Below are 27,151 nucleotides of genomic sequence, written 5' to 3' on the forward strand. Positions count from 1 at the left end.
TGCATGGTGCCTAGTACAAGAGTTAGGTCCACGGCCTACAGCTGTAACTAACAAATCTCTAGCTCTTACAGCCTACCCTGAGGATTCCCCTCTGCAAGATTTACTTTGACTTTCTAGGAAAAGCCATGGAGGATTTTTCCCCCTGCAGAAGGCCACGGATACCCGTGAGAAGCTCAAATGTGGGTGTCCAGCCTGTAGGCTGGTTGTATATCCAACTTCTCCAGGCCTGAGCCAGCTCTGCCCTCCCCGGTGCCATGCCCATCAGTGGCCACAGATGAGTTTCCCCCTTTCCCACAGATGGGCCCTTGCAGGACCCATGATTTGGCTTTGTGACTCAGCCTGTGGTTAAATTGAAAACTCCTCCCGACCATCTATCATGCTCTGGTGCACGAATGGATGATGAGTAGATCCTATTCTGGTTCATCCTCTGCCCATCCATCATCCGCTCTGCCACCTGCTGTTCCCGTAACGAGGGGAACAGAGACAGATGGGAGAGCTGTCCACACTAATGGACAACGACTGACAGACAGATAGACCCCTGGGTTTCACTGCCTCTCAGCACCATTTGAATAAGGGATACATGGAGGTAATTGAGCTGGCTACGAGTCGGAGAGCCTTGTAGCTCCATGTCACTAACGTATTTACAAGGAGCCCATGATTGAAATCTGGGCAAGGCTGCGGTGGCCTTTGGATCGAGCTGGTATTCACAGGATGACATCTGCAGCATTAATTGTGCTCAGAGCTTGTATGGCAAGTGAGATCTTAGAGCAGTTTGCAAAAGCAGGTCCTATGGTAAGCTGTTCCTCGTGCCACCTTGGTCTGTCACCCTGTGCACACCAGCCATGCAGCGGAGCTGATCAAAAATCTCTGGGGACTTCTTGTTTGTGATCTCAGATCAGTGCTGCCAACAACAGGGAGAAGCTCTGCCCTGATCCGACTGTTGTCAGAGAAACTGCGACAGCACTGCTTTCCTGACAGCCGTACCTCTCCCAGAGAAACCACTGCTGAGTTTCTTATAACCCAAAGGCTTGCTCATGTGCCAAGAGAAGATGTAGGAGGAAGTGTAAGGGCACCACCTGGAGCCCGCTGCAGCAGTGTTGGCAGAGCTGTCCAACCGAAGTGACTTGCTATGCAAGCACCATTTGGTTTTAGGAGGAACAGTGGAAATCCATTGTCGTGCTGGAGAGGGAGGTGACACTCACAAATCTTTGTCCCAGATGCCAGCTCCAGCAAGCAGTGGCACCGAGAACAGAAGTTCCCAACCATTTGGGTGGATTCAGAAAGTTGCAGCAGGAAATTCGGCTGGTCCCCGTCCTGCTGTGTCCGGCTTTCTCCTCTGGTGGCGTTACTTCGGGTCAGCTCACGCTGAGAGCTCCCTGCTAAAGCTCCCGTCAGTGCTAATGCATATTGACAGCCGAGAGAATCTCCGCCCTGTTTTAACCTGACAGAAAACATCGCACTGTTGTAAGCACCGGTGAGGCAATAAGTCGTGTTTATCAGCTCATCTGTCACCTTCCAAGGGATGGGGATGCAGAGCCTCTGAAGTCTTTTTGCTCAGTGCATTTTGGAATGAGGCAGAATGTTTTTTTGTTTGTTTGCTTTAAAGCCGTTTCAGTTGTAGAAAGCACAAGAACGGGTGCTTAGCTTTTTGGAGCATCCCAGTTTCCTGGAAGTTCCTTGGAATCAAAAACCATTGCCCCACCCTCAGCCAGGGCTTTGTTGCATCTCCCCCCAGCCTGAAGAAACGCTCTGCCAGCTGCATGCAGGACTGCCCTGCCTTTATCCTGTGCTTCTTACCAAGAGGACTCAGTAACCAGCATGGATGCTGAGGGATTTGAGAACAACCTGGTGAGAGGGCAGCTGGCATCCCGGTGTGCGCACAGCTCGGCTGCACGTCGCCAGTGCTCCTCTTCCAGGCGAGCTCTGCCCAGTGCTGCTGGCAGCTTGCTCCGTGGGATGGATGTGTGGTCAAGGCAGAACAGAAAAGCAGTAAAAATCCGTTGCAACCTGCTGAGCCACCTGCAGATCGCAAAGTGTGCCTGATTATATATAAAACCAGGCCTGATGAGAAGCTATGGCATTCAAGCTGTGCCGGGTCCATTAGAGACATGTAACCGACTCCCCAGGTGGGAGCAAATACCTGATTAGCTCTGGCATGCTGTTTGGGAGAGCTGCAGAGCCCTGGGAAACAAGGGAAAGACAAAGAAAGGGATCCATGGTCAATAATTAATTGCCATCCTCGGTGTTTTATTGCGATGTGATTACACTGTTCCAAAGCCGCCTCTTTTTCTCTTCTTGTTCAAGCTTTTTCAGACTGTCCATCAAATCCTTTTTCAAGCGAGCGTCTCAGCGATGGCTGTTTTCAGTCCTGACTGAGTACCCAATGCTGTAATAAACACAAATATCTTCCAGCCTTCTGATCGCATCCACTATGAAAGCCCCATGAACACTAATTGTCTCCCTGTGTACTACTTCTGGATGCTTTACACAGGCTGCGCTGAACTTACCAGCTTGTTTGGCACCAGCCAGATGAAGCAAGCACACTGCCAGTTATGCCTCTGTACATCTTTTGCCAGCAGATAATTAGACCTGTGCAAGATGGTCCTGGCAAATAATGATGCTCACCTGATTTAGCAGGAGACGCAGGTTATTTTCATCGCAAGATTCATGAACTTTTCAACCTACGCAGATTCTCCCCCAGCCTAGCTGAGGATAACATCCGAACGTCTCAGCAACGTGAGTGCTTTATTCCACCTATGCTGCCGCTAACCAAAGGAGGATTGTTCCCATTTTATAGGAAGATGTGAATCACACAGAGATCAAATGACTTAACACGGAGTAGGTGGTGGGACCAGGAAGTGAATCTAATTCTTGTGATACCTATCAACTGTTTTTATTAACTTCTCTGAATCTGGATGTACATGGCTATTGGTAACCTTTTAGGGGCTTTGCCTCAAAATCAAGCGAAACTGGCAAACTGTCAGGGTTTCAGGTGCAGTTTGTCATTGGGTCCCATTGTTTAGTCACACAATAGGACTTTATTGTCATTTAAGGACAGTAAATTCCTTACACATAATGTCCCATAATCACAGAGAATGGAAAGAGGCAAATTTCCCATTGCTGTGACATGAATCTTTCCCAGCCCATCTTGCCGTACCAGGGTATTTGAAGAGCTGAAAGCTTGTTCAGATCAATGGCAACCAAGGACAGACCTTGTAGGGAAGGCTGCAGTTGGTTTAATATTGTGTTATGAATAAGGGAGGAGAAAGGTGCCTTTCTGCCTCAGCCAAAGGGAGGATGGGAAGAGGGAAGAGACAGCTCTCTCCTTCCCTAAACGAACCCATCTGCAACACTTCCAATTTGAATCCAAATAATATCTGAGGTTTGGGATTCGGCAGCAAACTAGCTTTGAGTCCTTAATCCCAGCGCCTGATGTTTGGGGGTGTTGGGATTTGGAGCTAATTAATTCAGCCACCTGTAATTTTTGCTCAGATGTTCTGTCTGCCTCTTCCTTAGATATATCATATGGTTTGGAAGGCTGCAGACAATGCTGGCCTGAATCCTAATCCCTAATACTGCTTTTTTTCAATCTTTCCCCTTTTTACTGATTTTTCTTGTTTCTTCCATCTTTTCCTACAGCTATCTCGCTCTTCTGGGTGCCTACTCAGTGGACAAAAAAATCTGATATTTAGTAAGTGGTTCGGCTCTGCCCATATGGAAGCACTGTGTTCCCTTCAGGGCTGTCTGCAGAACGATGCTCCCAGTGCCTGTCCCAGTCTCCCCGGCTGGTTTCATTTAAGCACAGAAGATTCAGTGCTGCCTGTTCCTGTTGGGAACAAGGCTTCAGGTGATAAATATTGCAAGATCTAGAAAGCCCAGGAGTGCTGTCCTGATTTCTTTCCCTTGGCAGTGAAAGGATGGAAGAAGAATGAAAAGATAATTAGTTTGGAGTTTGCAGAAATGAAACGGAAAAGGTTAGTTCATTGCCTTCTAACGCCAAGTGAAAGCTTGGGCTCACGCTGCCCAGGCTGCAAGCTGCTGCAGCCAGGGAACGTCGTCGTACTTGTTCACAAAATGCTCCCTGCTCTTTTGTTCCTGTAAAAATAATGCCTTGCGATAACCAAAGCTGGAGTCGGTTTTCCCACATCTGTAGAGCCTGGAGCTGTTATTTTTTATGACTGCTTTTCATATTGCATTAGTGCCAAGCGAGCCCGGGAGCCCGGCTCTGCCGGGTGCTGCAGGCGCGGGCAGCGGGAGGCAGCTGCAGCCCGGAGCCGCCGGCCAGGAGCGAGCTCCGGGAGCTCGTGCAGGGGCTTAATGGCTTCAGCAGCAGCTGAAGAAGGAGCCTGTCCCTCCAGATCTTATCCAGGACCCTAATGGGTACATGAAAAAAATGAAGAGGGATGGAAGATGTCAGAGCAACAGGAACACGATAGTGTTATCGGATGGGTTACCTTCATGTCTAGCTTTTAGGTACCTAATGGAGATGCACTAAACCAATCAACGGCACAAGGCTCATCTCATCCCCTGCCCAGCCACTATCAGCAGCCGTGTGAGCTTCCGTGCTAGTCTGTCTGAATCCCCAAATCCCTCCTGCTTTTACCTGGGTTTTGTAAGGACAAAGGATTAGGCTTTGTGGGGTTTCCTAGTTCAATCCATATTCTCCCACGCTGTTAAAGATAATAAAACGTCCCCTGACCTGCGTTTGTCATCTCACTTTATATAATTTTGTATCAAACATAAAATCGTACAGCTGCAAGCCCTCCACATGGGTTGGAAGTCTCTCCTGCAAATATGTCCTATTGCTCTTCCCTGATTTTAGGTGTGCCTGGTGGATTCAGGTGTATAAAAAAACCCTTTGTCTCCTGCAATCTTAGCGAACGTAAGCTTATATTCTTGTCTCATGCAATCAGGCAGCAGAGCCATGGTTCCTGGTGCTGGCAGCTGTTCATTAATATTGTCATCCATGCTTGGGTCTGTCTTGAGGACTCAGGTGGAGCACTTCAGTTCTGGTCTAGTCAGACTGCTAATGAACGTCGCCCGCTCTCCGTGCAGAAATCTTCCCTTTGAAGGTATGTAGAGGCCACCCGCGTCGTCCCGACTGAAGGTCGAGGGACATCTGCAGTGGTGGCAGCAAATAGGCCAAAAGGACCCTGGAGCTCCTGGGCCATGGCTGTTCTGAATGAGATAAAGTTATAACTATTTAACATTCTTAGGTGGGAAATTAGAATGATCACATAATCTCCTTAGTCTCTGACTACAGGTCCAGCATGGGAATATGGATCTTAATTGGCATTTTCTTATCAATAAACTCAAGTTGAGGGATTAAGGATAAGGCTCTTAATACAACCTGAATTTTTGGAAGATGTTTCTGATCTCTGTGTGGTCTAAGAAGCATCGCTGGTGTAGAGAGCGCCTGGGGAGGAGGAATTTAGGAACATGAACACCAGTTCTCAAGGTTCAAGTTCTCTGGGCAAACAATCGCATCCGTGCTGTTCTGTGCCTGCACACCTAATGTTCAGGCTGTGCAAAATGCCTCAACGAATCAGTGGCACAGCCAGGTAGGAAATGCAAATGCAGTGTTGCTTCATCTCTAGGTAGTTTTTAGGCATTTTATTGGTATGACAGCGCTTTAAATGATGTTCCATAAAAAGATCTGTGACCGTGTGTACAAATACACAAAGGACTCCTGCTGATGGCTCTATTTTTATTTGCTATTTAAAGTTAAGGGTATGGTTAAAAACTTTGCTGAACAGTGATGATAAGATGAAGCCCCTTAATGCATACCAAAGATGCGTTACTACCGTGCACTGCATCTCCGCTGTCTTCTCCTGAACACAGCCTCATGAATTACCGTGCTAATGCAGAACTCTTGCCATCCTAACAAATGAAGAGTGGCAGCTATAATACACCAGCAGCCCGGTCCCAGAGCCCCAGCTGCTGGCTTCGTCAGGGTGACCTGAAGCAACAGCAGGATATGTGGATTGGTGTATTTTTCCTCCGATTAAGCACAAACTCAGGGTTCCTTGGAGTACATTAGTGTGCAGGAATGTCCTCTGTGCAAGCCTGCCTGCCAGCACACATCCGCGTCCATCTTCATTTGCGGTGAAAGGCAGAGGTTTGTACCTTCCGTAGTAGTAAATTGGCAAAGACGAGTACAATAACCAAATCTGCAATTCTCTTCTGTTGTGGGAGCCCTGCCTATTTGTTCCCTCCCTGTCAGCTCCAAGTTGCTTCTCTCTCCCCGTTATGTCAGCTATAACTATGCATCTCAGCTTTCCTTCCCTGCTGCCCCCTGCTCCCTTGAGCTTTTCCTGTGAAATTTTTGTATTTCATCCTTTCTCAGCTGCGGTTATGTCCTCTGCCTGACCATCAACCTTAGAAGCTGAACGGATGCAAGGAAACACAGCTGCAGAGTGGGGCATTGCCACCGCTTTCCTCTCCCACCTTTTTAAAATGTCTGGGTCCTGAGCACGACTCCAGTGACACCTCTTGGAGCCCCGAGATGATTCCTCTGTGAGCGCTGCAGAGCCAGAGCAGCATGGGACTGACCGTGTCTGTTTAATGATCATCGCTTTGCAAACGAGAGCAGTGCAGACAACCCTGAGAGCAGGGGTGATAAGCCAAGCACCCCCACTTGTTTTCATTTTTCATTGCTGTCGAGCAGAAAGATGACAAGATTTAGCTATTGTATTGGAGCATATTTGCACGCTGGGCTGTGTCTTCTCCTTAAAACATTCAGTGGTGGAGGCAGCTGGGGACTGATGGAGCCGCAGAGTTGTGCTTTCTTTTCTTAGCTTCAGTGGCTGGAAGATAAGATGGTGGGGAGGTAAATTTTATGCCTAGAACTCGGAGCACTTGCCATTATCCTTGCTATACAGGTAGAAATGGGGACACATGGACAGGCATGCTTATGTAGATTGATGTTATTTATTAAGTCAGTGGCAAACCAGCAAAAACTCTCCTAACTCCCAAGACCAAGTGGTATTAAACCTGGTGGCTTGCAAGGGCTTCTGCTGGGTTTATTAAAAATAGATATATAATTGAGCTAGGAGATGACATGCTTAAAAAGAAAAAAGTGACCTTTTTTTCCCCATACCCTTGCGATTGCTCCAGAGCTCGCTAGTTATAGCTGCTATTTCAGTGTCCCCCAAATTAGTCTTTCAGGTTGCACGAGCTCCCCAGGCTGTTCTGTGGTCAGGCTGCTTTAAATGAGCTTTTCTTCTCTGTGTGCCATAGCGTCAAACTCCTGACCTTGAGAGCCTGGCAGCACCTGGCTCCTTGGTACAAGATGTCTGGGCTTCAGAGCACCGCTAGCGCCGGAGGAACATGCGACTGGTGAGACCTACACCTGTATGGGGAAACAACCCCACTTCTGCATGGTGCAGAGCATCGGGGGATGGCAGCAGATTTAAGAGTGCTTTACCTGTGCTCCAGGCCAGCTGGAGGTGGAAGCCGTGGGGAGGAAGGAGTGCCCTGCCAGCACCAGCTGCCAAACTCTCCTGGGAGGCTGCGCCCAGCATTGCTCCAGCGCTGCGCCACGTCCTCTGGCCTGGAGCTGACCCTGTAGTCATTCCTTTAAACCCATCCCTTGGTGCCAGCTGTCTGCTAAGGACGCATCTCTCCCACTCTCATTACCAGCCACCCCAGCCCCTACGGCCACGAGCTTGGCCCAAGCAGGTGGAAGCGGGTCTGGAGGGCTCGGGGTGCTCTGCTCTGCTCTGGTCCTGGAGCAGTTCAGTTTGGGAGGCTGCACTTCGTTAAAGCTGTGAAACGGAACAATTAGCTGAGGCTGACAATTTCCTACAGCCTCAGCTGAGTGTAACGGGCGTTTTCTAATCTCTCTATTTATCTTACTGTTAATCTGGCTATCAAATAAAACAATTTTCCAAACTTCGATGGGTTCATTTAGAAACTACTCGGGTAACAATAGAATCATTTAACTTTTCTTTTGTGAAGCTTAATTCTCCTGCAGCTTCTTATCAACGCTTGCTATTATCAAAGGGAGTTTGTGTTGTGTTCTCGGAGCTGGTGAGCTCCAGATCTGAGCTGGGGAGCCGTCGCGGGCAGGAGGGGCAGAGCATCGTTTGTGGTGGTCTGCAGATGCTGCCGGAGCTCCCGGCTGTGCCGCTCGTTTGTCAGATGAGGGAAAACACGCGGCAGAGTCTGAGGCCAGGAAAAAGCAGCTGAGGTACGGAGCCTTCTGAAAATTGCTTTTCTTCAAAAGGAAAACAAAGCTTCCCGTCAGCTTACAGCTACACTCCCGGGCGGTGGTGCCTTTCTCCTGCGGTCACAGTTCAAACCCAGCCTCAGAGTTAAAGACTAAATAGCGTGTAATGCTCACTCAGTCACGAGGCATTACTTCAGGTCCATTTTCTGCTGCTCAGGCAAGGGGCATCTAATTGAATTGGCACCGCTGAGGAGCTGCACGGCCAGTTCAGGTGTCACAAACTTCTGCTGATGCAAGGAGGTGCCCGCGGTGACTGAGTGCCAGCCGCGCCGCTCCTGCTGCGCGGACAAGGTGCAAGTGGTGGCAGCCGGACCCGCGTCGCTCTGTCTGCCTCGTAACAAGGCTGGCAGCTCTGGTGCACGTGCGTCGGGCTTTTTTTCAGCCCGATGTGGACCTTATTCCTCCCGGCCATTTCGCACAAGCTGCTGGGCAGGCAGAAATAACCTGCAGCGTCTGCTTGCCTCAGGCAGCGCCCGGAGCTGCAGCGCGGGGACAAGAGCTCTGCGCAGCCTCCGCTTCGCCCTTAGCATTTGATTCAATAACCATGAATAAACTGTGGGAAGAGCTGACCTTTCCAGTGACCCATCCCGCACAAAGCTCAGGTTCTAGCTGAGAGCTGCATTTTTGTTTTTAGCATGAGTTTTAAGCACTCTAATTAAATCAGGGAGCTGGTTTAATAATCCTGGTTGGCTCAGGCAGCAGAGACAATTCGTTCACAGTTGCTTTATTAATGCAGCAGTAATCTCCAGGTTGGGAGTTCACCTCCTTATTCATTCATCCGAGTCTTCGGGAATGGGGAATAGGTTTTAAAGCAGCAGCTCAGCTCCTGTGCTGGGCACGCTCTGGCTGGGAAGAGCCAGCCTGCAGCACAGTGCACAGGATTAAGGCACTTGCCCAGAGAGGGCAGAGGAGGATGGAGCAAGGAAACCACGCTGACAGTTTTCCATCAGGTTTTGTACTATGCCATTTTGTATTTCCACCCGGCATCGTCCAGGTCCGTTAAGTCATGAATCTGAGCTCCTGGGCACCCTCTGCAATTAAAGCTCTATTTTCACCTGTCAGTGCTTTAGAGCAAGCCTAGCAAAACCCTGACCAGGCTGTGAGCTGGAAATCATATTCTGTAAGTCATGTTCTGCAAGTATGTGGCTTTGGCTATCAAGCTTCCTGTATGTGGCCTGGATTAGAATTTATCCTATTATCCTCCCTGTAAAACTGATATATTCATCTGATGCTGTTTACACTCACTGGGGTGTAAACCAGGAGCCATCCGATTCAAATTGACAACTACACCGCATTAAAGTTGGCATGAGCAAGAGGGGAATCAGTCCCCTGGGTATTTTCAAGGTGTTTCGAGATGCTGCATAATGTGCCAGCGAGCAGGTATACAGGATGGTTAGATTTTTCTTAGTTCCCTAAAATATATAAAGGGATAGAGATATAAAAAGAAAAAATATGCATTGCTCAATATGTGCAAACTATATAAAAAACGACTCTCAGGCACATATATTTTCTTAGGTGACACTGGTTTCTTAGTAAAATATCTGACACCTCAACTGCTGCAAATCACCATTGCCGTGCTGACACAAGTGAAGCTGCATTGATTTACACCAGCAATGATCTGCCCTTTATTATGGCCTCAAATTAATCCCCGCGGAGAAAAACTGAAGTTTAGGAAGCTGGGCTAGTTTGTTGTGCATCTATAGCCAGTCAAGACAACTTCCAAAAACTCGGATAAAGAAAAACATTGAAACGAGGCAAAGATGAGTAATTGACGATCATAACTGTGATTATAAGGTATAATTACAATTAGCTGCACAAGAGTGTTAATCATGAAAATAATTGCGTGTCAGCTTTTTCCAAAAGAAAAGGGAGTGTAATTATGTGGCCCAAATGGGTGAGAAAAACACATCAGAGGAGTGCAGAGAAGATGTTGGCAGAAGGGGGACGGGAACGTGCTTAGAGAAAAAGTCCCCTGGATGTTAGCTATTGCCTCTCAGCCCTTCTGGAGTAAGAAAAGTGGGGAGCCAGGCTCTTAGCTCTAATAATGGGCTGTTTAGGCCGATTGAAGCAATTTTAACACCACTAGAAAACAGGGAGAAAAGGAATCTCTGGGATACTGCAACTGGATCTTCGTTAGGTTAGGGCTGTCTTTATTTCCCTTGTGAATGGCACTGAGATTAGACCAGCCCTCAAGCTGCCTCTCCTCTTCTGGGCTCCACTACCAGAAGATGCTTCTTGTTTTGCATCGCAGCGTAAGGCTTGAGGCAGCCACCCAGTGTCTGGAAGACATTTATGTAGCTCGTCTCTCGTTTCTTAGGGCTTTGTTTGAGCTGGGTGTACTGGGAGCTTTCCTGTGGTCCGTTCCCCCTCTTGCTGAGACTTGTTGCTCCAGCTGGCGTTGGGTGAATCAAATATCGCAGCTCCAGAGCAGGTCATTGTGCCACAGGGTATCTGTCAGAAAACCCGGCCGCCTATTCCCTTACACACACATTGTGAATTATAAAAAGCTCTCTTCGGGAAGTGAGGGTGGCAGGGTCCTGTAATTTATCTTGGATGAAATGAGCTTGTTTGAATGGACTGGAAAAGCCAAGCCATTAATTTAGAATAGCTTCTGGACTCTGCAGAGCTGCAATTCCATTCTGCATACCCACTGCAGTAAAAATTATGGGATTTTAATACCGTTTCCTTTATTTTTTTTTCGTTTTGTCCTGCTGCAGAATCAGTCCTGGCTGCTCCAATTGCACGCTCCTGACTGCTTCTTCACCTCACCAGTCGTGTGTGAACAATTGAATAAGTTTGTTCAGTGTAAATCCTCTTCTTTAAACTCATTAAAGTGTGCCAAGCCTCTCTAAGAGCCATTTGACAAACTCCCGAGTGGCAAAGTAGTGTTTATTACGATTATTATTACTATTATTATTTTTCTCTCAGCTCCATCTGTAATGTAAACACCATTATGTTTTAATTATCTGTTTGAAAAGGAGATTTAAAAGTGAATCCCGCAGGAACCTGGCCAGCATACACAATAGAAATCCCCTCGAGAGCCGCCCTGGTCGGTGAAATCTGACATGGGAGGCATCGAGGGTGTCTGGCAGGAGCAGAGCTCAGTGGGCATGGCCGTCCCGTACCCCTGGTCTTTTGTCCCATGGAATTGGGACGGAGAGCTGATGGCTCACCCCCTCCAGAAGGCTGCTTTTCTAGGGCTGTTCCAGCTAGATGTTAGGGGAAGGTGCTGGAAAAAAAGGTGTTTCTCCACCTTAGCTAACAGGATCATCACCCATTCGGCAGAGAAGGGGCTCAGGAACTAAAGGAGCATCACCGAAAGAGGAGGGAGGGAGATCGCCATGGTTGCCATGGCTCCTTGGCTCCGCACGACGATAATGAGCAGGGATCGAGCAGGCAGTGTGCCTCTGCGGATGCCATACAGATCACCAGCTGGAGACCTGCTGTTCGTGGCCAGCTTTCCAGATCCCTTTTTCTTCCCTCTCCCCTAAACCAGCTCTGCGCTGTCCTGCCCTACAAAGGCAACTGGGAGCCTCTCTGCTGGTTTTCCTCCCCTGTGTTTTAATGAGCAGGATTTGGAGGGGGACGCTTGGACTCACCCCAATAAAGGAAATGGGAAGGATAAGTTATTAGGACAGGTGACCAAAGGGCACGCATATGCATTCATAAATTAAAGATGCTGCCAAAAGGAAAGGCACGCTCGGGGAATGAAGTCATATCGAAAACAAGATGGGAATGAATTGTTGCAAAACCCGAAAAACATTTCTCTCACTTCTTAATCCTGAAGTAAACTCAGCTTTGTGACCCCTTTTTCACACCCTTGCATTGGGACAAATCTATTTGCCAGTCCTCCTCCGCAGTGCAATCACTCCGGTGTTTAATGTTCTGCATTTTCCATTACCGCTAATCTCCTGAAATGAGAGGCAGGAGCCCCGGCTGCCTCTGCCTGTGCCAGAGCCTCTCCCTGCCCTTCCCCTGTGCTAAATGCAGTGAAAAGCCCTGTAAGGAGGATGGACAGCAATGTGCTACGGTCTTCTGCACTGCAAAGCCCTTTTTTCCCTTCCTGCTCTCCAGAGACATCGGCAGTCCCCCAGGAGAAGCCCTGGAAGGTGACTTAGGTGGGACCTTAACACCTCAGAACCAAAGGGCTCCTGCAGACTTGGCAGAGAGGCCCTCCTGTGCCTTGCAAATCCACAAAGCTCAGAGTTGCTCTGGGAGGAATGACACTGGGAAGATGTGAGATGAGAATATTAACACCCCAGGGTTACCAAATAAAAAAAAAAATGATTTTTAATAACTCTAACCATCTCTTCAGCTTTCATTAGTCTCCTCTTTGGCTCTATAGTGCTGGGCATGAAGAATATGAGGATTTGAAGAATTAACTGAGTTAATGAGGGCTGATTATTAATGTTCAGAGCTCAATAAAAAAGGGAGAGAGAGAAATAAAACACAAAAAAATGAGCTGAAAATAAGGGTAATCTTTCATTCCCCCCAAATGAGATACATTGAATTATTGCTATACTTAAAACTGAAGCACCCAAGGAATGGAAATAAATACCTCCTATTAGCTATCGAAGGACCTGTGAAATTTGCTGCAAACAAATGGCCAAGTCGGGGGAGGAAGATGACCATCAGGAAACAGAGCTGAAGACTGAGGAGGTTGCCCAGGGCCAGGCTGCCAAACAACCCCTGAGGGGAGGTCCCCAAGAAACTCACGTCCCAAGGGCACCAGGAACCCAGCATCCTGCCCAAGGTTTGTAGGGGATCCTGGACTCGGGAGAACCTGGGCCATCATCAGAAACTGTCAGGAGCTCGGTTCCTCTGAAGGTTTTAGCATTTGGTGCTGTAAAAGACCTGTTCTCCTGCACCGTTGTGTGTGTGACCATTAATTCCTCATCTCTAACGAGAACTGTGCGGGCAGGACCATTGGTTCTCCCGTGTGTTTAGGTTGCAAAATCTTCCGGGGAGGCATTGTGTGTGGGAATATGAACTCAGTCCAGGCCTAGCATCGCACCCGAGCACAGATTTTAGTGATGGTAACCCCTTCCTCACCTCCATCCCTGGCTCCTAACCAGCTTCACCCTTCTGAGAAAGCAAAGCACTCAATTATCTGCATAGAAAGAAAGAAATACAGAATTGACTGTCATTGCTCCTTCTCCATGGGTGGGATCGTCCAGCATTGTCAGGGCTAATGGTAATTGATGTTTCCTTTCACACCTGCTCTCTTTCCTGCTTTATTAAGCCTCTGCAAACACTGCTGTCCCTGGGGGAACAGTGGGAGTGGAGGAGGAAGCCTGTGGAAGAGAACAATTCCGGTTGTTCAGCACGGCTAAATTGCATTCGGCCTCTTTTGCAGAGTAATAAAGTGTTGTCTGAAAGGCAGCATGGAGTTTTAATTTTCCCATTGTCAATGGATGCTGTAATCACGTAATTAACAAAGTGCGGGAGATAGTCATTTAAAGCGAGCCGAGAAAGCCAGCACATGAAGCAGATGCTTGGGGGAGTGGAACAACTTCTATTTGTGCTCTTCTAGCACTGGAGACCTTTTTATTACTTAGAAGATGGAGGAATCACGTTTGGATAGCAGGAGTAGTTAGGAGGAGGAGCGTGCTGTGTTCTGCTGGTTTGCTCGGCTCTGCAGATGCTGAGCATGGACCAGGCCTTGGTGCTGGGACAAGAGCAGCTCTGTCACGGCGCCTCTCCTGGGGCTGGGATCGGAGAGCATCAGACCCTGATGTGCCCAGCAGCCCCCATACAGCCTCCTCCTCTTACCCTCCCTCTTTCTGTTCACGTGTAGGTATTTTAGGGTGAGGAAATGTAATCTATCTGCAGGGAAAACTTTCTTCCCCAGTGGGTATTGACCAAAAAAAGAGACAGTCTGGAGGAAGAAGAGAAAGCATATTTTTAATGCGGGAAATGCCTCCCTACGCCTGGGAACCCAGTAAACAATTACAGCAATGGAAGGATTGCAGAGATTTAGAGATGCAAGAGTGCTGATAAAGGCTGAGCTTGCCCCATTTATCTCTCAGCCCCTCTCAGCATATTTAGCGGGAGCTAAGAAGCACCTTGCAGAACTGGAACAGGTGAATTTAAATGATGGCCTCTTCTGTTCTGGCTTTTTAATTTCACATCCCGTGGATACTCCCCTCCCTCCTCAGAACCGTGGAGTCCTCTTCATCTCCAGAGATATATTACCTGCCTGTCCCCACCTCCACGCTGCTGAACTTGAAATTTTGTACTGAAAGGACATCACGGCTTTGCTAACTTTAATTAGGAAGAGCTACAACCCTACAGGTTGCAGGCAGGGAGTGCAGATGCTGGGAGGAGCTGGGGCCTGGGGAGCTGGTTTGTGGACCAAAGCGAGCTCAAGGCAACATTGCAGATTGGTGTTCTTCCTCCAGATGTTTGCTGCTGTGAAGCTCCTTTGACTATCAGGCCCCTTTTAAAAGTACTTGTTTGCTTTATACCTCATTAACCAAGAAAGAAATTGACCAGCAGAGGCCATAATTTTGTGCTCCTGACCTCTGGATGCTCTGTACTTCTGTGGCTTTGAAGAAACCATCAAGGTTTGTAGTAGTATTTATGGTATGGCAGCGTTTACAGCCCCCAGCAAAGAATAAGACCTACAGTACTAGGTCTTATCCATCCATTGTGAGCGACTGTGAGGCACAAGTTTTGGGGCTTAAAAGAGGAGGGAACAAACAGGCTGCGGGGCTGCACAGGAGGGCAGTGCGGATGTGTGACCCCCTGCTGCGGGCACCCTGGTGCCTGGCCACAGGAGAAGTGAATGGAGCTGTGCTTGAAATTAAGTCCTTTATCCAGGCTTCGATATATACTGGGATTTAATAGGAACAGCATTCGGATTATGTAAAGGTTTGAGACAGATCGTCAGTGGGACTGCCCCTACAGTCAGTGAAGGGAAGTAGCTGCGGTTCTTGCATAAATCATCCCTAGCAGGCAATGCTGATACTTGATGTTACGCCCCTGAATAGTATGTGATGTGTGTCCCCCACCGAGCTGGTAGTTTGGCTGTGCCTCTCAGTGCCTCATTTAGTGTTTCTGGTGTAGGGCCAGGAACCAAAGACCTCCAGCATCTTGGTTTTACCCATAAGATCACATCTGTGCAAAACTGATGCCAGATTTACATACTAGCACAAATGCACAAGCTCACTGGAGCGAATCCCAGTTTGCATGGGTGTAAATAAAAGGAATGTTATTTCTGTGTGCTGCACATCGTCCCTGTTAAGATTTTTTCCAGGACTGTCACTGTCTGCAGTTGCCCTACCAGATGGGGGAAGAGGAAACCTCACTGGCAGCTACAGTGCTGGCAGCAGCGCAGAGCTTGTTTCATCTGCAAGTCACTGCTCGCACAGCCCGCAGCCACCCACAACAGTAATTATTCACAGCTCTTTAAATTCCTTTTGTACTTCTCCACTGCAATTTTAAATCACTCCATCAGTTGTGACAGTTTATGAGGGCTGATGTGGCTCATCCTCTGGAACAGACAAATGTGGATTGGAGTGATTTTTCCATAAATTCCATTTAATTTTTCACCCTGTGTTTTCCCTGATCCTTAAGCCATTATATATCAACTGCTTGCTTTCATTGTCTTTCTTTCTTTCTTTCTTTCTTTTCCTTTCTTTCTTTCTTTCTTCCTTCCTTCCTTTCTTCCTTTCTTTCTTCCTTTCTTTACTTTCTTTCCTTTCTTTCTTTCTCTTTCTTTTCTTTCTCTTTCTTTTCTTTCTTTCTTTTTTTCTTTCTTTCTTTCTTTCTTTCTTTCTTTCTCTATTTCTCTATTTCTCTATTTCTCTGTTTCTTTTTCTCTCTCTCTCTTTCTCTCTTTCTCCGTCTTTCTGTCTTTCTTAACCTTGAGGAACTTTTGTCAGCAGGGCTGGAGCCCAAGTTATTTTCTCATATCACCCAGTGTGTTTGCAGCTCCACTACTCCCCCACAAATGACAGGCTCCATATTGTGCCAGGGAAAGGTAAATTGTTAAGTGCACAGACTTCTGTTAACACAATAGCTGACAGAGCGCGGTCTCTTTGAGCTGCCAGGCATCCATATGATTTTTAAACAGCTGTCACTTAGGTGCCTTGGAAGGATGAACAGCACTCTGAAAGCGCTTAAGATGCAGGGTAAGATACTTGCTTATGTAGCTCCTGTAAAATGATGAGCCCTATTAATTAATCACTCCCCTTCCAGGGTAGGTGTCGGAATCAGACAAAAGCCAGTCAGTAGAAACAGGAGCACGAGTGTTGTGCAAGAGAGGAGCTGGCGGCGGCAGGAAACAGGAGGAGGTGAAGGAGCAGTGCTGGGGATGGAGGCATCACCCCATGGGCTAAACTATGCCAGAGCTGACCGAGCTCTTACAGTTAACCTGTGACGACTCTCCTTAGCTTACCCACAGCAATGCAGAACAGGAAAAGCCCTACTGGAGGTTACCAGGCTATGCCAGTGTGAAAATCACCAAGGCTTAGAATTTTAAAATTTGTTGAGGTGCTAACAGCTGTTGGAATCAATGGCAGCCAGATAGCTGAGATCCTTTCAAAACAGCAGATCTTGCTGAAAGCCAGTGAAGTCAGTGGATTGCAACAGAAATTCGTCTCGAATGGAAACGTAGGACAGGATCAGGGAACAGTTTGCTGTGGCTCTGTTGGTTTTTTGTACTGTTACCCTACAGGTGGTCCCACTCTCACTGCACGTCTGCATAAGCAAATGCAGGACAGGGTTCTTCTTCAAAGGGTCATGTTCAGATGTAAAACTCAAGTAATAAATTGTTTCCAGATGCACAGCTAGGTCAAGGGAAGGAGTCAGCAATCCCTGGGCAGTTTTATGATCTAATTTAATTTCTCAAGTGTGTCAGTCTGTGGTTCATATAGTCCCTGACATATGTGCTTGGCCAAAACCTAGAAATAGGAGTATGTGGGTGGCAGAATAACTCTAGCTGATACAGGAATATAGACTTCATCAGCAGAATGAAATCATCAGCCTCTTATTGGTTTGAATTACTTAACCTGTCCTCTCCTACCAAGTCGGATCTCAGGCTGATATATATCAGCAGAGGATCTTCCTCACAGCAGCATTATCAGCAGAGAAGGAACTCCTGACAAATGTGCATTAATTATCTTGGAGGAAGTGTTTGCAGCTACACGCACAGTTGAATTTTGCCTTCAGGTGTGTCTGCTTGATCTCCATTTAAAATGGGAGCTGCATCAGCACAGCTGAAGGCAGAATTTGTGCCAGTGTGGTTTGGAGCAGCAAACCAGATCAAGCTATAAATACGGCCAGGGCCTTCTCTCCTCAAATTCATTTACAAAAATGTCTAAGCTGAGCCTGCATTTTGTTCAATATCCTCCCTATCTTCAGGTGCATAGAGAAGTATTTCAGGCTTTGTGTTGAGGGTTTTCGTCTTCTTTTATCCTAAAAAACAGCTGTATGAGGCCACACAAGTGCCTGAGGAGGGAAATTATGCTGTGTGATGGCTGATGAGGTCACATAACACCACAAAAGCTGTCATTTTTCTGCAATTGATTTCCTAAAGATAACTTGTGGTCTGTGTGCTGTGAAAGCTAATTTAAAATAGAAAGATGAGTCTTTCCAACACACCTTGATTGGCAATTGTGATAAATTCCTATAATTACTATTGACTCCACAGAGGGTTTTCATTTGTTAAAGATGTTGCTGAAATGACAGCCCAGAAATGGAATAAAACAAGCGAAGAAGAAAGTTGCAGAAAATGCCTGTCTTTGCAGAGTTCCCTGAGTAAATCTACAGTGAGCCACCAGTCTTCCTTCTCTCTCCCACCAGCATCTCACTTGTCATAGTCAGATAATGCACAGTGAGGTTTTTTTGTTGTTTTCTAGCCAGGTAGTTTCTAACATGGCCGTTTATTATTCAGTCCTTGTACTAGAACATGGAGCAATGTGCACTTAAATCACATGAGTTTTAGTCATAGGAATGAAATATTTACAAATGTGAACTATTTCGCAAGTTCCTATGGTCTCTACCAAGCATTGAGAAATTATGAGCGTCACCCAGAAATATTTTAATCTTTTTTAAAAAAAAAAAAAGTCACAGGTTTAGCAATGCTATAATACATCTTCATCTTCTGATTTCTAATTTTTCTAGTTGCTCTTGCTTCACATTTTCAAGCTTTTGTCATTTCCTCTCTCCCTTTTTAAGAAAAATCAAAATTAAGATGTTATGGTCCTGGCTCTGGTGCATTGACTTCAGTGAGAGTTGGAAGGAACCCAGGAGGGAGAGATCTCCAGAGCTGTTTTGCTCCCATTAAGGGACCAAAATATGAGGCCAGGTCACTCAAAGAGCTCCTGCTGGATACCGAGTTCTTTTAACAAGCAGACCACACCTCTGTTAACTTGATTATTCCCTTCCCTGCTCTTTGGAGGCACCCTCAGAGCCCACACTGCTTTTTAACCCCTCGCTGGTTAAGCAACACAGGCCTGGAGCTGCAAAGAATGCCAGTAAGCAGGAGCAAACCAAAGGGGCTGGCTAATTTCCTTCTGAAAAGAAAACTATGTGTTTACGTCTGCTATTTGTTTCCAAAAGAAAAACAGTTCATAAGCGACAGACAGAGGCCGTATCTTCTGTGTGAAATGCTCAAAAGCAAGCAGGGATTGTACTGGCCACACACAAAACAGCACCTCTGCGTTATAAATTTCCCTTCCCTAAATTTGGCCAATTGTGTGGGTGTTGAAAACTCAGCCAGAAGCCGTGTTTCTTGGAGTCGAGAAGGGAGTGAACACAAAGCAACAGAAAGGGAAAAGAACAGCAGGTGAAACGAGCACCTTGTAGGAGTCCTCCTCTCATTACCGCAACAATGATTTGGCTTGTGCAGTTCTGCTTTTGGGCCTTTTCCCTCCTTGGAGACAGAACACTTAATGATAAAATACCCCCTTTGTTAAAGCAGAACTAATATTTAACAGCTGCAAAGCAACCCGTTCGCACTGGAGTTAGCTTCCTCAGCCGGGAAGGAAGGGGGAAAATGTCAAGGGCACAGCAGGTGCTGCGGGTGCCTCCCAGCCTGCGCGTGATTGCGGCTGAGGGGAGGTTTATCGGTCACTTGTGCCCAGGTCTGCGGGCAGACTGCACATCCAGCACTACACGTGTGTGCATGGCTCTATGGCACGTACAAATCATGGTACATGGCATGTACAAGTCATGGCTAGGAGCACACGGGTTCCCGAGAGGTAAGGCCTAAGCCCTCTCCTCACTGAGCAGTCCTGGAGCTGGGGCAGGTGTGTCCCCATGGCCTGCTATACATAAGTGGTACATATACTAACGTAGACACACATTATTACCCGCTTTAATATGTCGTTACATGAACTCACAAGTGGCTGCAGTCACCCCAGGAGTACACGGCTCTGCTCACAGCCACAGAAGACTCCATGCTTTGCTTCCCATTGTGAAGAAGCTGGGAGTTGTCAGTGGCTAAAACCGTGCCAGCTGCAGTCTGCCCAGCCTTCTGACGCCTTGGTAGACAGACCACTCACAGGCAAACCTCTCTGCACGGAGTGAACATCCTGGGGTCCCAGCTCAGCCCTGCGTGCGAGTTGCAGGCCTTGGGATGTGTGCCCTGCAGGAGGACAGAGCAAGCAGCATAGAGCATAGATTGATGAGCCAACAGAGGAAAGGAAAATTCAAGCACTTCCTACAGAAATATGACAAAACATGGAAAAAAATCAGGCAGAAAAGCCACTATAGTTCTGCGTTCTGTAAGAATTCTGTGGGCAGAGAAAGTGAACTTCTGGCACTAATGGACATTTCTGAATCAACTCTGGTGGGCCTGTGCTGGAGCGCTCAGCACAGGGATTTCACAGACTGAGGCTCTTTGGAGGCTGGGTTACTGTTCTCAGTAAGGGTCTGCATTCAGTGCTAAAACCTCTGTGCTGAAGAGGAGAGGAAAACTTCCTTTACCTCCCCAGACTTGTGCTTGCAGGCCCAACTGTCTCCTTCAGATTCTCGCTGTTTTTGGTGGTTTCGGGTACCTGCATCATCTGAGATCAGCCCCTTTCCACTTCTTTCTTAACCACCTCCCAGCCAGCACAGCCCTGTGCGTCCCAGCAGAGTTACTGTGCTGTCTGCTGGTGTAGGGAATGGCAGAATTTGGCCTGTCTGGTTGCTGACGATACTTTCCTATCATTCCCAGTTCCTAAGTAATTACAATAGCTCTGCATTGCTGTCAGACATAATATTGGCCCAGTTCTCCTCCTCTGGGATTCCAGGAGCATATCCACGGGTTCCAGATCCATTCTGCATTCTGGCCAAAGCCTGGTGAGTGCAGTGTGTGTATCACACCGATTACCGCTATAGCATGAGTAATTTGGGGAGGAGGGAGGTGAGGGAGCAGAAAAAGAAAGCTTCTCCAAATCCTTCAGCTCTTCACTTGGACACCGTGAATGAGATATTTAAATACGTTGCCGTGGAGACAATCAAAGAAGGGGGTCTTTGTGTGTGTGTGTGTGTTTTAGTAATCCCAAAGGGGGTGTTTAATTGGAATCAACCACAGCTTTTTAACTGTGTTTTAAATTGGAGAGAAATAAAAAGAAGAAGCTGCCAGAAAAGGAACATTAAATAAAGGGGGGGGGGGGGGGGGGGGGGGGAAGCCCACATGAAACAAGATGGGGGGAGAAATGGAAATCAAAAGAATAAATTTACTGTAACTGGCAAAGGATTCATTAGGGTTACAACAAAGCTCAGTTCAATTTCCCTCCTATTGACATTAACGAGTTTGATGTAGGTCTAGCCTGAAAGGCAGCAAGAACATCTCTCTCTCTCTCCCCCTCTGCCTGGTCCCAGGGGACTGAGCAGCTGTCTGTAAATTGCTCCACACAGGGGAATAAGGTTTCTTTTCTCCCCTCCTCGCATTTTTCTTTGTCCGATCACACCCGCTCGGAGCGGCGCCCTAGGAGCCTGCCTCGCCACTTGCACTCGTTGCAGTATCTCCTCCCTCCTGGACTCTGACATGGATGTGCCATTTTACTGCTGATGGATCCGAGAGGTTATTTATTGCTATCCCCCAGCTTGAATGCATTGGGCTATTACCATGGTTATTTTTGGTTCCAGCAACAGCCCCTCTGGGCTTGTAATTAACTATTATTATTGTTAGTACTGGGGTTACTATTTCAGCTAAAGGATATTGTTAGTACAAGAGCAACCTCACTGTGAGTAAACTTATGCTCAAAATTTGGGAGATTTTTACGCATTGAAAAGGCTGATCCTGAACTAAGGGCAGTGGCAGAGGAAGCCTAACTGTTTCAAGAGAAAATGTGATAGGGTATGAATGAAATCTTATCTCAGAGAGCTGAACTTCATGGTCCAGAAGGTCTTTTCCAATCTCTGGCTCCTATGTTTTATGCTTTTTGTATTAAAACAAGATGTCAGAGGGTCAGAATTACAATGCACTGTGTATTCACTCATTCACACACAGAATAGGAGCCAGTTCCTGACCCTTGTGTAAAAAGACAAGATTACATTTGAGATGAATTCTGCGTGGCTGGAGGTGCCGGTACTTGCACGCCGAGGAAGGGGCACTGATTCCAGGTGCCAGGCTCAGGCTCTGCTGCCCTGCTGCAGAGAGGCAGCACAAAATTAGCACAGGAGACAGTCACCGGGAGGAGCCCAGAGGCACAGCGCAAGGAAGGAACTTATTCAAGGTCCAGTTTTACTGTTATTTTTAGGTAGAGCATATTTTGCCACTCTCTAGAGAGGAAATGGGAGACTGCTGCTTGGTCCTGCTGCCCTTTAGAAGGACTTGGAGCTGACGTGACAGAAGAAGTTACACGTTTTTGTCATTAGTAATAATCACCTACTGTGCTCATCAGCGCGGTTGTTGGAAACTGGGAATGCCCAGGGAGGTGAGGAAATCAGAGCCTGGGCAGGACCAAACTAGCTCAGCCTCAGCCGTGCATAACCTCGCTGTTACTCCAAGAGGTCTGTGTGAAGAGGCCATGGCTGAGATGGAGCACCCGGTGCTCGGTGCCATCCCAAAAAAAGCTGTCTGCTTGGAGACCCTGGCACGCTGTCAGGAGCAGCTTTACCTCACAGACTAGAAATCAGGGCATGCTGAGCTGCCATCAGCTGAAATAATTCTGTTTTGGCAATATTCTCCCTTCCAGCTTGGCCATTCCTTGGCTAGATCTTCCAATTTTCAACCACGGCAGCCCCAAGCCCTAGCTCAGGTGCAGAAACCTCCACTCGCTTCTCCTTCCTTTTTGCCATAAACCAAACTCCTTCTGCCAGCTTTCCCCCTCTCTCCCCGACTCTTTGCAACTGGCACCTTCCTTGAAGAAGAACAGCAAGAACGAAAATGTATAGCCGTAATAGATTTTCCCCACCGGAGTGTACGTTAAATTTAAGGCTTTGCTCTGGACACTGAATGGTTGGTCATTAACGCACTTCGAATCAGCAGCATAAAACAATCCTCATAAGTGCTCCCGTGAAAAATGGTGGCAGAGATCAGAAGTGATCAGAATGCAGACGGGAGCTGCAGCTCTGGGCGTAAAAATGATTAATGAAAAATCCCCGGCATCCTTTCTTCTCTTTGCAAGGGAGGAAGCGAGCGAGCTTGACAAGAACAACGGCTCCTCGTGTGAGGAGGATAATAGCAGGAATGATATGTCTCCAGGAGATTCCCAAGGCCTTGCGCGCACATAATAAATTGCCCTTGTCACTTTTGGGAAACTTATGAAGAAAGATTCGCAAAGCCAGCGGAGGCAATGAGGGAAAAGAACAAAAGACTCAACCCCAAAGAGCCCAGCCTTGCCTGGGAGGCGCACCGGCTCTGCTCACCCCTTGCCTCCGTTTGCTCAGCAAAGTGTTTCTGAAGTGAACAGAAGGAGTTGGGTCCCTGGGCTCATAAAGTATCTGTCAGCGTGTGACAGCAGTAAAGCCAAGGCAGGGGCTGCGGGATGCAAAGCTGTGCATCTTAAACCCTGTTTGAGAGAGCAGGGGAGCTGTGGGCAGGCCCCCGGTGCTGCCGGGCGGGCGCTTGCAGCCAGGGGTCCAGGAGACTGCCTGGGATGTCCTGGTAGGTGAGGGCTCTGGCTTCAGAGAGCTTCCTTTCTTCCCAATTCCTGTCATATTCCTTACATGAATGGTGTAAACCACTTATTCTCTTCATGCCTCAGTTCCCTTCAAATAGAAGTGCTCCTTTCCTGCTCTCTCCTGGCTACTTACGCTGAAATTCTGCGGGGCAGGCACCGTGTCCCACTGCCCACATGTACTACACAAGAGCCCCTTGTCATATATACGCAGCCAGGCCCTTTGATACCAAGCTGGTCTCCCTGTCAGGCACACGGTATCATGCCACAGAGCCGTGCAGACGGAGCTTTGTTCCTGTGAGTTTGCATAAACCCGCTGGTGAGGCGCAGGGGGATTCAAAAGCGGGGGTCACACCGGGAAATCTGCTTTAATTTCCTGCTCTGCCTCCAGCTTCCGTGTGCCATCATAAATCACTGAAAGCAAGAAACATGAAGATAGATCGACTTTGCAATGCTCGACTGGTGCTGCCCAAAGCACACGGGGACTATCTAACAGAGTGCAATCAACATATCTCCAGGCTGCTATTTGGGCATATGCAGGAAAGGCAATTTAGCAGAGCAGGGGTCCTTTAGGCAGTGGCTCAGAAGTGAGATAGTTTCCCTTTGTGAGTCATCTGGCAAGACTTAGGACCCTGCAAGTGATCTTTGTGGATTTTTCCCGTAGTGGCTCAGTGTCATGATCTCTGTATTTTAATAACGGGGATGGCAGCACTTGCTGTTAGCCCTCTTTCCCGTGGGCATTCATTTGAACACCTGCTGCAGGTGGCTCGTCCTCCCTTGCTACAGCACCACCGGCCTCAGCTGTGAGGATATTTCCATCAGTGCCTGCCAGGTGCGTGGAGAAGATAAAGGCAGGTCCTGCATTAATGGCTGCTCTTGGGATTTCTGTTGTAGCTCCAGGACTGGCTGTGAACGGAGGGCTGGATGGCAGCAGGTAAAAGCACCCCTTGGCAGAGCAGGATGGCCGCGGTCAAGCAGATGCCCCCAATTCTACTTTGTTGTTCCTCTGAGAAAAATGGAGGGGAGTGGTTTTTGCTCGAGCACCAGGTCTGTGTGGGGAGATAACAGCCTGCTGAGGCCAGGTTAGCACTGTTGTTAGTGAAAAGCATGTTGTGGAGGTGGAGGAAGAGCTTTGTTGCACCCCCTACCCCTGGGTAGCATAAACCAGGCAGGAGGCACTGCACAGCGCTGACTGCCCTCGCCAGGATGGCTTCACCTGGCCACGCTTGTTTACCTGCTGTCATATCCTATTCATCCCGGCACTTTACGGGGGGCAGGCTCTGCCCTCTGCTCCCAGGCTCAGCCAAGTTCTTTCAAGGTATTTGCCCTCCTGTGAGCATGCAGGAATATAGGTGGCCAGGAGCAGGGTCATTTATTTGGCCTTTCATGCTTCAGCATGATGGATGAGGATGCTGATAAATAGCTGCCTCCACGAGGAGGACTATTTTTGGTCCTTAGTTCTCATATGTGGCCGTGTAAATTGTCTTCCTGCTCACCTGCCTCATGAACAACTGTTAAAGACCTCTGGATCTCCGAATGCCGAGCCCAGGGTTAAAGCTGTGCCTTAGGATGGGAGCTGAGGGTTTCCTGCTCCCTTACTGTAAATAAAAGCGTTTTTTCCCTGCCTACAGTCAGCTCCTTCCCATGGGGCAGGGACTCGGGGGAGCACCACAAATGCCCTTGGGGGAGCGTCAGGGCTTCGTATTCTGGCTGCATCAAATCCTCGGGGATTTCATAGCCTGTTAAGTGCCTGATCCCTTGGCACTTCCCAGCTCCCGAGGCACCCTGTTCCTGAGGGACCCAGAGCTGTGGAAGCACCAGGCCCAGGGATCACAGCTGCGTATCCCCCAGGAGAAAGGCAGAGGGGGGGGGGGAAAAAAAACAGGGAAAAATCAGTTAGAGAAAAAATTGGAAAAGGAAAGCTCCGGCATAGGAGTGCTGTGCAGGAGGCTTAGTTTCAGGGCTGATTTTCCTTCAGCTCCCTGCATGACTTTGCAGCAGTCAGTGTACAGAAATATGTGCTTTAATTTTCTCTCCTGTTTCTAAGCATATTTTCCATTATTTTCTGTCTCATCTAAGCAAGACAGAACTCAGGATAGATCTAGATACCTGCATTCTGTGACTGTACGTTTCCTAGTGCCATGGGACGCTGATTTCATTTGGATTTCTAATTTGTTTCACAATACTGTGGAATAATTAGAATTATTAAAGCTAAAATGTTCTTTGCTGCCTGTTTCCACTAGACAAAGCAGCTCAGACTGTCACGTCTTTGGGGAGGGGAGAGGAGGAGGTTTGTTTTTTTTACTGCCTCACAATCTTTTGTCCTTCATGACCTTTACTTCTTTTGCTAAAATTAACATTTCTGCTAAAGACAGAGGTGGGAAATTGGTCCCTCTTCCCACTGCACCAAACATTCCTGCCGAGGAAATGTTATTCCTTTCATAGCCGTGCTACGTGGCATATCGGTTGATGTGATCTGCCCTTTCTCAGGCTAAATCATCGTCTCTAATGTTTTTCTTCTTTCATTATTACTCTCCTCTCCTTGAAACACGAGTACTTTCTGTGTTGACTGTAGCATTGCTGTCTCTGCTGGTAGCAGATGGAAAGCCGAGCTGGAGGTACAAGTCATCTTACCATAAGAGCCAGCAGCAAAATGTAACGGTTTCTAATGTAACCCTTCAAGTCATTGACAGAGCAGTTTCTCATTTTTTTTAAAGAAAAAAAACAACAACCCTGAGGCACAACTAAGTGTGCTGGTAAAATCCTGTCTTTAGTTGTTGGGAGTTTTACAACTGGCATTGATGGAACTGGGAATTTTTAGCACTTTCATTGGAGTAAATCAATCACACGAGAGCTTTCCTGGGGATAGGCAGGAAAGGATTTCCATACTACAAAATCAAGCAGCAACGTTTTCAAAAGGAAGACTACTTCTGATAATCTAATTTGAAACATCAGTTTGTTGTCTAATCAGCTGAAGGAAATCAGGCCCAAGTCATCTTGAGTGCATGCAATGAAAATAAGAATTTCCGTTTATTGGGCAGACCCCCTGCGCCTGTGTTTGTTCCAAGAAAACAACTAAGAAATGACAAAACATTTTTTTTGCAGTTTGTTAATTTCAAATGTTCATTTTGGGTTGACCCAATGTATTTCCCTCCCCCCACCCCCACCCCCGATGTTTTTCATTTGACAATGAGCCGAAGTTCCTGGGTGGGTATCAAGCTCTCTTGGGCTACAGTGGCATCCCGCATGGTAACTTGGGTGAGGCTTCTGCAAGCTTTCCAGAGCGGAACACCACCGCTGGGGCTGTTCTTCCCCAGCTCAGAGATCTTCCCTCCCTCGCTTCCCAGTCCTGTACCGCCAGCTACTGTTAGAGCAAACCCCGAACTCAGGAGGCAAGAGAGGAGCTGACTTTAAATCCTTTCATTTGCAAATTCAGTGCCGTGTCATTGGTACATCTTTCGGAGCCCTATAGCCAGCATGGGATTTGGAAAGCTCTCTGTATTAGCTCGTCCCGCTCCCTGAGCCTCCTCATTCCCTATTCAGAGCTGCGGTGAGCCTTTGTGCTCCCAACGCCCAGCAGCCGCCGTTGCATCTCCGTTCATCGACAAAGAGAAACCTTATCTTCTGATGGACACATACAGCACGGTCTGTGTGACATTTAAATCTCCCTTTGTCGCAAACTCAGATATTTGTGCTGTTAAAAGAAGACCGTACAGCCGGGTGATTTCATTACTGCAAATGTTATTACAGTGAAAGCCTGTTTGAGACGTAATGTCACTGAAGGGAAAATATGATCTAGCAGCGAGTGTGGCCTGCTAACGGGTGCTGGGATTCATCAGAGGCTGAAAGAAACCTCTCCAAC

Source organism: Cygnus atratus, chromosome 27 (genome assembly GCF_013377495.2).
Source record: "Cygnus atratus isolate AKBS03 ecotype Queensland, Australia chromosome 27, CAtr_DNAZoo_HiC_assembly, whole genome shotgun sequence".
NCBI classification, from domain to species: domain Eukaryota; kingdom Metazoa; phylum Chordata; class Aves; order Anseriformes; family Anatidae; genus Cygnus; species Cygnus atratus.